We start from the raw sequence: 11,141 nt of genomic DNA on the forward strand, positions 1-11,141 counted from the left end.
CTGGGACATAAATACCTACCATTTTTTAAATTCCCGGGAAAAATCGAAATATCTGCTAATAGAGTAGGTGGGCGAGGGAGATGGGAGGGAGTGGGGAGGAGAATGAGGGGCAGGAAACCACAAGAAGGCTCGGGAAAACACATGACGTCATCCGGGGCCAGGGGGTGGGAGGTAATTAATTGGTTAATTTAATTAATTTGAATTTCAAATTGATATCAAAAGAACCCATTCTCCCTACTACTATGAGATATCGTTTATTGAAATCGCATGAAACGTTGAAAAGTTGTTAATTCACGAGTTCACCATGAAAATATTTGGTTATTGCACAATATTAAGTTCTGTAGTTCTACAGACATTCAAATCTCTGTTCTGCAATTAGATGCAACTCATTTATCTGAGATAGCTGATGTATTCAGATTTGCATTATTATCTAACAGTGATTTATCGTCGTCCTTCTAAGAGTTGTAACTTAGCCATTTCTCAAATTGTCTCAAAGTTCGCCATTACTAGAGCTGTATAACTTCACAAACAATTTCATCTCACCTTGTACCAATTCTAGGTGACGGATTAGCTCGTCCACATACGCGTAACTTTACAGTCCACAGCACCACGCTTCAGGATGTTTCGCACAGTAAATAACCTGTAAATGTGTGAAAGTGAAACTTCATTCTCTTCTTTAATTCACGTTATTCGATACTAATGCTTTTCAGTTTTGTGTCATGATTTAAAATCAACAATAAATGGCCAGCCGGAGTGGCCGAGCGGTTCTAGGCGCTTCAGTCTGGAACCGCGAGACCGCTACGGTCGCAGGTTCGACTCCTGCCTCGGGCATAAGTGTGTGTGTGTGTGTGTGTGTGATGTCCTTAGGTTAGTTAGGTTTAAGTAGTCCTAAGTTCTAGGGGACTGATGACCTCAGATGTAAAGTCCCATAGTGCTCAGAGCCATTTGAACTATTTTGGAACAATAAATGGTTTATTGAGTGAACATAACACAACAGCGCCAGTCAGCGCCTAGGGAAATTACCCATCGACAACAATCGCTCTTTTTCTAATGGACAGTCCTGTCTGACTCTCTTGCACAAGTTAATGTGGTTGAAAACTGCTTTACTGTGTTGCTGGTTTATCAGACTTGGAGTCAGCCTATTGTCAGACTGCCGAAACGTTTCGTAGAACTGTCGGTCAGCCTTTTTGATTCGGTCGCAAGTCAATGGATACCTGGTTCCTGATCTAGGTTCCTGGCAAGATAATCTCGCGGGGCCGGCCGAAGTGGCCGTGCGGTTATAGGCGCTGCAGTCTGGAACCGCGAGGCCGCTACGGTCGCAGGTTCGAATCCTGCCTCGGGCATGGATGTGTGTGATGTCCTTAGGTTAGTTAGGTTTAACTAGTTCTAAGTTCTAGGGGACTAATGACCTCAGAAGTTGAGTCCCATAGTGCTCAGAGCCATTTGAACCATTTTTTTAATCTCGCGGGAAGTGCATGCTGAATCTTAAGGCTCTACTCTGCACGACTCCTAGCTGGCGAATTTGGCAGGCGGCTGCGGTTCCCCTCCCTGTGGCCGCGTGTTCTGCCAATGGTCGGATCAGTGCCAAATACTGCGTAACAGCACGGTGTGGCGCAAACGTTGGTTCAAGAGTTCAGCCAGGGGTAAGGCGCCCTGAGTCCGGCACAGGCTTTACCCCAAACATCGCGGAGTGTGGAAATTACCCACAGACAAGAAGAAAGTGTCTGACACAGCTAACCGATTGAGCTCGTACTTGTAGGACCACTTGTGTACAAGCTAAAACGAAAGAAATTCCTTTTGAGTACGTCGTGGGAGCAGACAGTGATCAATGTTATTGCTAATAGTTACTGTTAAAATCAGTCTTTATCACAAATTTATTTATTCTGGTAACAGGTTTTGGCCACGCCTGTGGTCATCTTCAGACCAAAATTCTGTATGAGCAGGAGCATCCTACTGGTGGCAAATCATTGCAGTCTAATACCCAGCAGTTTTTGAGAAAACCATTCATAAACTTCATGATGCGCTATCGACTTAAAACTTTCGGGACCAATAAATAATTGAAAACTGGGCACTATTTTCCTATAAATCGAGGAACGATACTGTTTAGACTGTCGCTTATGTACCCATAAGGTAAACGCTGTAGAAGCCAAGTCTCGCTGGCTTAGCGCGCCCGCGGTGCAGAGGTGTTCGATTCCCAATTGCAGTCTGCAGTATTTTAATTTACACATTTTCCCTTTCGGAATTGGTAGGAATAGAATGGTTAATAAGGTCAGTTAATCAATGAAGAATAATAAGGTAGGCAAATAAATTTCTCAAACGACTAGGATTAGTAAAGAATAAAAGAGTTAATTCTGGGCCGGCCAGAGTGGCCGTGCGGTTCTAGGCGCTACAGCCTGGAACCGCGCGACCGCTATGGTCGCAGGTTCGACTCCTGCCTCTTGCATGGATGTGTGTGGTGTCCTTAGGTTCGTTAGGTTTAAGTAGTTCTAAATTCTGGGGGACTGATGACCTCAGCAGTTAAGTCCCATAGTGCTCAGAGCCATTTAATCCTGATCGCTTTAGGAAGGCTCTTTCAGTTATTCTTTTACAATACTGCGTTTTCTTCGAACAACTATATGAAACGTTCTCGTCATATAAAAATATGATGTATCATGAGTAATTGCTCGTGCATCATTCCTTCTGGATATTAGGAGAAAAGGAGACTGTTTACATTCAAAAATATATCTTTTCCGGGAACTAATTTTGATGCGTACCAAGCGTATTATAACACAGCATTAAAAATCGCTGCTGAAAGTTTATCATGAATTATACTGAGAACTGTTATTGTATCCGAACAGTTTTCCAGAAACAGATCGCAATTTGAAGCCTCTAAATTAAGTTTTTAATTTGCGAACAAATATAAACGTGACATGGCTGGCACACAGGTGTGGTGTTTTGCTTGTTACTTCTACCATGCAACTCGGTTGACCTTTGTCAGCTACATACATGCCGTCATACGATGGTATTAGTTTGTGCACCCTAGGACTCCTATATCTGACAAAACTTACCAGCAACATCCAACTTTAAAACGGAAAAAACACAAATGAAAAAGAACTGCAGATTGAATTTGGAAATCGAGCATAAGCTCACTGCTCCACAGCCAGCGGCACTTTTGTTGAACACCGTTTACATACGCTGCAGCAGTAGAAGATCCTCTCTCTACGCAAACATGCGTTTGCCGACGGCGTACGTGATAAGAAAAATGCTCAGTTCTCAATTTCCTTTCGATACCGCCAATTTCGAGACGATTGCGCATCATGAACGTAACATTTGGTTTCCTCAGAAACAAGGGTTGTTGGGCCAAAAATATCTTAAGTCTTTCGCTTCATGTTATAAGGCAAGTTGCGAGCACAGAAATTAACCTCTTAACGCATTAATTAAATCTTTCACATTAATACAAAATTATAGACGATGTTAAAACTACCATTAGCTTTACGACAGTGGACAATATTCTCTTACACCCCTCCTACATTCGCCAAAATCAACTGTTCAGATAGTGATAATAAATGAAAGACTGTAATTGTAGTTACTTACGATACACATTCTACTCTGAGTGTCCTCTGAGTTTTGTAGTACATGTACAGTTTCTCACGATCTTCTGCTTTTTGGAAACAGTAGCGTAGCGTATCTGACAAGTCATTGAAGTACGGTTTAACCATGACTAGAATGAAACAACCAGTAAACACTGAACCTGAGTTGCATAGTGAAACCTCTAGATACACGCCAGGATAGGAAAAGAATTACGTGGAAGTTTAGATCCACAATTCGTGGATCATTTGTCCATTGAATGATCACATTTATTTACACTGCACGTGATAGCACGAAATAAAGTACAATTATCACCAAATATCTCTGAACATAAGAGGTTTTTAAATGGAAATAAGCCTTTTTAAATTTTAACCACACACTGATATGACAAACTTTCAATTCTTGCTGCCACAAGGAATCAGTGATAGCAACAAATAAAAAATAAGTCATAATGAAACCTCCATTAAACAATAAGTAAGTAGCAATAACTTCCAGAATCTTCCTGAACATGTCATAATTATTAAGTTAAGAGGTGGTAATTTACTCTAAACATCCAAACATGTCAGATTTGACAAATTTCCTTACATCCATAGAACGGGTACGATGACAAACTAAGTTCAAGCAAAGAATAGTGAATTATAATAAAAATATATATCTAAGGAGATGGCAATCAGAGCAGAGATTACATTATAATTTTCCTCAGCACACCAAGTATATACGCAAATATTTGAACAGGCAAGGAACTATCTCAAAATGCATTTACAACTTCGCTCCTATATAGGCCTTTAGGTACAATATTAAAGCAAGTACATCAGAGCCTTAAAAAGAGAAAGGCGAAACGTAACTTGAAGAAACCAAGGTGAACAGTTCCTCTACAGCAACAGCGGACACGCCTCAACCACAGCCGGGAGGCACATGCTGGGGCGCACACACAGCAGCAACAGGCCCTCGCCGCCGGCAGCCGCAGGAATGTCGGACTCGCTCTTCATGAAGCTAACGGGCGCTACTAACAGACACCACATAGGTGAGATATAAGCTACAGAAATACGTATTACATGAAAAATCACCACCTTCTTAAGATATCACGGCCGTAAGTACAAAACTCCATCGTAAAATAAGGTATCAAATATTACTCCCAAAAACTGTCTAGAGTAAATGGATCTTAAATCACTGGTAAGTGAGTATAAAAATGTAATTATTAACGCCCGGCCTCTGTGGCCGAGCGGTTCTACGCACTTCAGTCTGGAACCGCGCTGCTGCTGCGGTCGCAGGTTCGAATCCTGTCTCGGGAATGGAAGTGTGTGATATCCTCAGATTAGTTAGGTTTAAGTAGATCTATGTCTAGGGGAATGATGACCTCAGATGTTAAGTCATATAGTGCTTAGAGCCATTTGAACCATTTGTAATAGTTAACGTCTCCCCAGACAAGTTAGGCAAACTTTATTCTAAAATTGCGTGGCCAGTTGCTTACTTGACTCAGATGGAACAAATAAATTATTAAGTTTACCCCTCCAAGGGAATACTTAGTAACTAGGCATTCCATAGAATGTTTCCCTAAATCTGTCCTCAGGCTTCACAGACAGTTAGATTCTAGTTTCAAAGCACACATATTAATACAGGGAATTCCCCTTAATATAATTAATAGGTAAAATTACAAACCTTACAAACGCAAAAAAATCTCAAACTCAGTGAACAGAAATCATTCCACACGGCTCATGACCTAGTAAATAAAACTGAACAAAGAACTTCATTAAACAACAAAAGTTATACACCAAATTGCCGTCCACATGAGGCGAAAGTGAATTCACTAGCAAAACACTGAATTAAAAAGTGGAGCGCGGCTTATGACCTTGGTACTTCACAGCAAGTAAAAGTCTCAGTGGTACACTTTATCACCATCACAGGGAAAGACACTAATTTACGCCCCAAAATTTCCACTAATGGCATACATGCTAATTCACGGCAAGTAAAGGTCTCAGTGGTACACAGCACGGGGACAGTCACTAATTTGATAAGGTCTTATGAGACGAAACTGCTGAGGTCATCGGATCCTAAGCCTACACACTGCTTAATCTAACTTAAACTCACTTACGCTAAGGACAACACACACCCACACACACACACACACACACACACACACACACACACACAATTACACACATGCCCGAGGGAGGACTTGAACCTCCGACGTGGGGAGCCGCCAGGACCGTGAGAAGGCGCCTTAGACCGAGCGGCTACCCCGCGCGGCGAAAGTCACTAATTTACATCCAAAAATTTCCACCACCGACATAAATGCATGGGTACAACACGGCTGAGGCCAAGATTAAGCACAAAAAATTAAAATATTCCGGTGATCCATATGGCATCAATAGCAGAGGCACAAATATCAGAGTGCGAGCAATACACACCGCAAAATTTTCCGTTACTGGTCCTTGAGGGCGAAACTGCAAGCGTCCAGGTCCACACAGCATGGATAAACAGGTATGTGCATCCACTTAAGCCCATAGGAGGACACCGTCGGGAAGAACCGTTGCGCGCGGAAATCCAGGCTTGATACCCTTCCGCTGCGGCCCCGCTGCCCACTCTCACCACGCAACCCACTGCCCGCCTATTTCAAACTCCCTGAGCCAGATATCACCTACGAAAACTGCAAGCTAAATTCGCGCAGCCTATTGCGGCGTCAGTGGAAGAAGGCTTCGAGCAAACAAAGATGAAATCAATTGCAGCTACCAAGGATCATCTAGGTGATCCTACCCCTCGTAATCTTTCGAGCTAGATATCGTCATCAATTTAGAAGTGACAGTTTACAAAAATTTGCAGTTTCATCGCAAGTGATACCAATATCGGGAAGCTACGTTTGAAAGAAAGACCTTTAATAGTTAGCAAACGTGGAGGGACGTAATTTCTATTTTAAAACAAGGGCGTATCGCTTACAATAACGGAGCAGTGGTAAGGAACTATACTCCTGAGATCTTTCGCCCATCCATTGGTGTCGCAGCCAGTTTGAATTGTCTATGCAAGTAAACAGTCTTACTACGTAAAACGGAGGTCATAAAATGAAATGTATGAGATGTTCTATAAATAACTTCAATAGAACAGTTTCGGAAAATGTGGACAGTACATACTTCGAATGCAGTTTCACTACATAGGAACTGAAGACAATACAGCAAATGCTTCTCTGAAGTTTACAGAAGTGGAATTCACCAAAGAGTTAACGAATTTCACAGAAGTCTTTCTACACGAAACAATAGATGCTGTGTTTCTTACCAAACACGTTGTTCTAGGTGAAAAGTGCCTCCCACAAACTACTGTTCGCTGACTTTACCAGCTCTTCGAGAAAAACAATCCCGTAGAGCCAACCGCCGGCGGCATCACTCACAAGAAGTAAAGTTCAGAGGAAAGTTTCCAGTCTTTCCTTAGTTTCTGCCTTCTACTTCTTTTCTCCCTTTTTTCCAGCTTGATCTTAATTAATAAGTTAGTACCTAAGTTCATCTCACGAAAGAAGCACTATTCATCTGTTACATTCCTCGTAACTCAAAACTATCTCACACACATCATTTATAAATGTTTCTTCGAGGTAGAAGAATCGCTTCACTTACTACTTTTGTGGAAATCTAGCAAACAATTCTCTTTTGTTTCACAATTTCAGCGAGCAATGATGTAAACATCGATGAAAATTTGTGAAATCAGCTTCGTACTACACTCCAAATATAATTACGCCTCCACAGTACTGATCATTCATTAATCTTACACGTTTAATGATTTCCATTTTTCAACGATGAAAGTTCATCATTTCCGACATAATGTGTGTTTCACAATATACTATCACATTTCGTAGGATGCCATCAAGTTTTTTTATTTTTTTGCAGTTTCAACATTTTGTTGACAGGAAACCAGCAACTTTTTTAAGTTCCTTAAAGCGTTCATTTTTCAAGCCTGGTCTACTGAAGCTACAAAGAGCAGGACATAGTTGTCATTAAACTGTGACAGAAATTAATTATCTGAATACAAACATTCCTGTACTGACAGGGACCGATCTTAATGATAAACAGTTAAGTGACAACACATGCTTATATATGTCTGCGGAATGAGTGTCAGACATCCACATATGCCTCTTACCAAGGCAAAATTGACTTTCGCAAATTGGAACACCTTCTAGGTTTTTCACGCTAATTAAAGTCATAGAAGCATGGTCTTTTCCGAATGTACTTCTGCTCAAAAAACTATTCTCCTAGTGGAAGTCCAAGGCTTTGTTAATCATACCTTTGGGGTTCTTATCACCATAAAAACTTCCATCCCCTATTTCACTGACTTAATTTCCAAAACATATGTTTTTTATTACCAACCGGGAAGGCAGATTAAAATTCATTGATTTAGCTTTAAAAATGCTTTCATCATAAAATATTTAAACATTTGATCCCGTACTACAGCCCCTTAGGAGTTAAATTTCCGATTCCACTGAAACACGTATTTTTTATTTATCACCGAGAAGTCATATACCGATTGTCACAGATTTAGCTTGAAAAATGCTTTAGCAGTTCCTTAATGATTATTTATTTTCAAAAAAACTTTCAGTTACTAGTTCACCCCTATAGGGGCTAAATTTCAAAAAATACTGAAACACATTTCTTCAGTTCAGACCGAGAATTAAGATACCGTTTTCGTAAGTCAAAATTGAAAATTGCCTTCATAGCGAAACATCCTTAAGCTACACCTACGGATCCCTGACTGGAAATGAAGGAAAAAAGACCCTATGAACATGTGTCCGGCAATGTTTCCTTGCTACGGTAGATGACGCTGACGAATGAAAGTTCCTCTGATCACGTGCCGGGTGTTCCTTGTGTGTTGCGGGCTGTGTGATTGACGCAACGTACTGTAAGCATCTGAATCGTCCTATATTCATGTCAGTAACAAGCCGAGATGGTGTTTGTCTACGGCCTAGCAGATGGAAAGGGTCAAGAGGTAGCAGGGCTGTACCAAACCAGTAAACTCAACACAACATCACTCAACATTTCAAGCCCTTTTTGAGCGCTTGTGTCCTCATGGGTCCTTTCAGATAGACGGACGTGCAGGGAGGAAGAGGACTGTGCGAACAGCAGGATTAGAGGACCAGGTTCTGCCTCTCGAGCTATTCCGTCTGCTTGGCCGTCCGCAAATACCATCTCGGATTGTTCCTGACATGAATACCGGACCATTCTGCTGAGTACAGTTCCCTGCGTCAATCACACAGATTGCAACACTTAAGGAACACACGGCAGGTTGTCAGAGTAACTTTCTCTCGTCAGCGCCACCTACCATGGTAACGATGCATTTCCGGACACATTTCCAGTCTGGAAGCCGTTCCTGCAGTTTGTCGGTTTAATTAATGAGCAATGTTCGCTCGTTCTACTCTACTGGCCATTAAAATTGCTACACCACGAAGATGACGTGCTACAGATGCGAAATTTAACTGACAGGAAGAAGATGCTGTGATATGCAAATGATTAGCTTTTCAGAGCATTCACACAAGGTTGGCGCCGGTGGCGACTCCTACAACGTGCTGATATGAGAAAAGTTTCCAACCGAGTTCTCATACACAAACAGCAGTTGACCGACGTTGCCTGGTGAAACGTTGTTGTGATGCCTCGTATAAGGAGGAGAAATGCGTACCATCACGTTTCCGACTTTGATAAAGGTCGGATTGTAGCCTATCGCGATTGAGGTTTAACGTATCGCAACATTGCTATTCGCGTTGGTCGAGATCCAATGACTGTTACCAGAATATGGAATCGGTGAGTTAAGGAGGGTAATACGGAACGCCGTGCTGGATCCCAACCGCCTCGTATCACTAGCAGTCCAGATGACAGGCATCTTATCCGCATGACTGTAACGGATCGTGCAGCCACATCTCGATCCCTGAGTCAAGACGTTTGCGAGACAACAACCATCTGCACGAACAGTTCGACGACGTTTGCAACAGCATGGACTATCAGCTCGGAGACCATGGCTGCGGTTACCATTGACGCTGCATCACAGACAGGAGCGCCTGCGATGATGTACTCAACGACGAACCTGGGGGCACGAATGGCAAAACGTTATGTTTTCGGATGAATCCGGGTTCTGTTTACAGCAACATGATGGCCGAATCCGTGTTTGGCGACATTTCGGTGAACGCACATTGGAAGCGTGTATTCGTCATCGCCATACTGGCGTATAACCCGGAGTGATGGTACGGGGTGCCATTGGTTACACGTCTGGGTCACCTCTTCTTCGCATTGACGGCACTTTGAACAGTGGACGTTACATTTCAGAAGTGTTACGACCCGTGGCTTTACCCTTTATTCGATCCCTGCGAAACCCTATATTTCAGCAGGATAATGGACGGCCGCATGTGGCAGGTCCTGTGCCGGCCTTTCTGGATACAGAAAACGTTCGATCGCTGACCTGGCCAGCACATTCTCCAGATCTCTCACCAACTGAAAACGTCTGGTCAATGGTAGCCGAGCCACATGCTAGTCACACTACGACAGTCACTACTCTTGATGAACTGTGGTATCGTGTTGGAGCTGCATGGGCAGCTGCACCTATACACGCCATCCAAGCTCTGTTTGACGCAATGCCCAGGAGTATCAAGGCCGTTATTACGGCCAGCGGTGGCTGTACTGGGTACTGATTTCTCAGGATCTATGCACCCAAATTGCATGAAAATGTAATCACATGTCAGTTCTAGTATAATATATTTGTCCACTGAATACCCGTTTATCATCTGCATTTCTTCTTGGTGTAGCAATTTTAATGGCCAGGAGTGTATGTTTTTATATCTTTGCCTACTGGCGCGATCCGTTTCTGTCTAGTCACCTGGTTTGATGATGATCTTTGGTTTGTGGGCCCCTCAACTGCGCGGTCATCACCGCCAATACATCCTTTTTTTTCACAGTCCAATTTTTTACACGTTCCAATCTAGCCACTGTCACGAATGATGATGATGATGATGTTGATGAAATGATGAGGACAACAGAAAAACCCAGTCCCCGGGCAGAGAAAATCCCCAATCCGGCAGTGCAATCGCCGGGTGAACCTTCGGTCAACTATTAGTGGAGTTTTTGGCTTTAGTTCCTTGGAGGAGCTTGTTGACCACAAGGGCAGTCAGTCGGCCGCAATTAGTGAGAGAGAGAGGCAAGACGCACATGTGACGTATGGTGAGCTGTTAACGGAGCTTACCGGCGCACAATTGTCTAAGAGGCCGGTGGTCGATAGAGTTGCTTTGGTCCACAGTACTTGGACGTAATGTCGACGCAGCCAGATTATCCTGGATTTAGAGGCATAGTTGGTGATGTAGATGTTGGAGAGCTGTTCACTTTCCGGTGTCATCTGTTCTTCCCTTTGATCCTAAGGTACTTGTTACTTGATTGACACTTGTGCTCACGTGTTGAAGTTGCTCCCGCTACGCTGGATTGTCTGTGGTTCTCCATCGCTCTGACTCGAGTGTTAAAGTCAGCATTTGGTGAGTCTGTTTGAAATTATCTGAGTGCATTACTTGTATGTTTTAAAATTTATTTTAACAGGAATTTTTCCAGTGTCTGCTTATTTTCTCA

This window comes from Schistocerca nitens, chromosome 7, assembly GCF_023898315.1.
Source record: "Schistocerca nitens isolate TAMUIC-IGC-003100 chromosome 7, iqSchNite1.1, whole genome shotgun sequence".
Taxonomy (NCBI): Eukaryota; Metazoa; Arthropoda; class Insecta; order Orthoptera; family Acrididae; genus Schistocerca; species Schistocerca nitens.